At 44.4% G+C, this 1197-nt stretch overlaps 1 non-coding gene across 1 annotated transcript; it reads right to left on the minus strand.

The window, feature by feature from the left end:
- Positions 1 to 201: 201 nt before the first annotated feature.
- LOC135146923 (small nucleolar RNA R71) lies at positions 202 to 308 on the minus strand. Its single transcript, XR_010284016.1, has one exon. It is a non-coding gene; the product is annotated as a small nucleolar RNA R71 (small nucleolar RNA).
- Between the last annotated feature and the right edge of the window lie 889 nt (positions 309 to 1197).

Genomic DNA, 1197 nt, shown 5'->3' on the forward strand with positions numbered 1-1197 from the left:
ATCCGGGACTTCATTGAGATCTGCGACACTTTCAAGTTCAATGGTGTTACTGCAGATGCCATCAAATTGAGGCTATTCCCATTTTCTCTGAGGGACAAAGCTAAGGGATGGTTGCATTCTCTTCCTGCAGGATCTATTACGACATGAGAGGACCTGGCTCAGAAATTTCTAACTAAGTTCTTCCCTATGGCCAAAACAGCTGCAATCAGGAATGCTATCACTCAATTCTCTCAGCAGTCTGGTGAAACTTTATGTGAAGCTTGGGAACGCTACAAAGAGATGCTTCGAAAGTGCCCACATCATGGGATGCCTGATTGGATGGTGATTAATTGTTTCTATAATGGCTTGGGACCTCAATCGAGGTCGATGCTCGATGCAGCATCAGGTGGAGCTCTATGGGCTAAGAGCTATGATGAGGCTTATGAGTTGATCGAGATGATGACTACAAATGAATATCAGAATCCTACTCAGCGTCTTCATCAGGGAAAAGTAGCAGGAATTCTTGATGTTGATGCTTCTGCAGCCTTGACTGCTCAAATTAAGGCTCTTACTATGAAGATCGATTCCTTAGCTAACTTGGGAGTTCAACCACCACCTATTGTTTGCGAGCTTTGTGCGGGTGCACATTCTTCTGATCATTGTTCTATATCTAGTGAATCCGCTCAGTTTGTGAGCAATTATCAAAAATAATCAGCAGCCTGCCCCGGCCACATATCACCCCAATAATCGGAATCATCCAAATTTCAGCTGGAGCAACAATCAGAATTTCATGCCTCATCCGCAACTGCAGTTCAGCAGCAGGGATCTAGACCTTTCAACTCTTCTGGTTTTCAACAACAGTTTGCACCGAAGCAGCAATTCCATCCACCAGGATTCCAGCAACAAAATCAAGGGGTGGCTGGACAGTCTTCTAACGAATGATCTGAATTGGAAGAATGGAGATTAATGGTTAAAAGCCAAGCGGTGTCAAATCAAAACCTTGGAAAATCAGATTGGGCAAATTGCTAACGCGTTGATTAACAGACCACAAGGAAATCTTCCTAGTGATACCGAGGCCAATCCGGGAAAGAAAGAGGTGAAAGAACAGGTACAGGCAGTCACTTTAAGGCCCGGAAAGGTTACGAAGGATAAAGATTCAGCAACAGAGCATGATAAAGATGAGAGCGAACAACAGGACGAAACACCCGTGCTCTCATC

Source organism: Daucus carota, chromosome 5 (assembly GCF_001625215.2).
Source record: "Daucus carota subsp. sativus chromosome 5, DH1 v3.0, whole genome shotgun sequence".
Lineage (NCBI taxonomy): Eukaryota > Viridiplantae > Streptophyta > Magnoliopsida > Apiales > Apiaceae > Daucus > Daucus carota.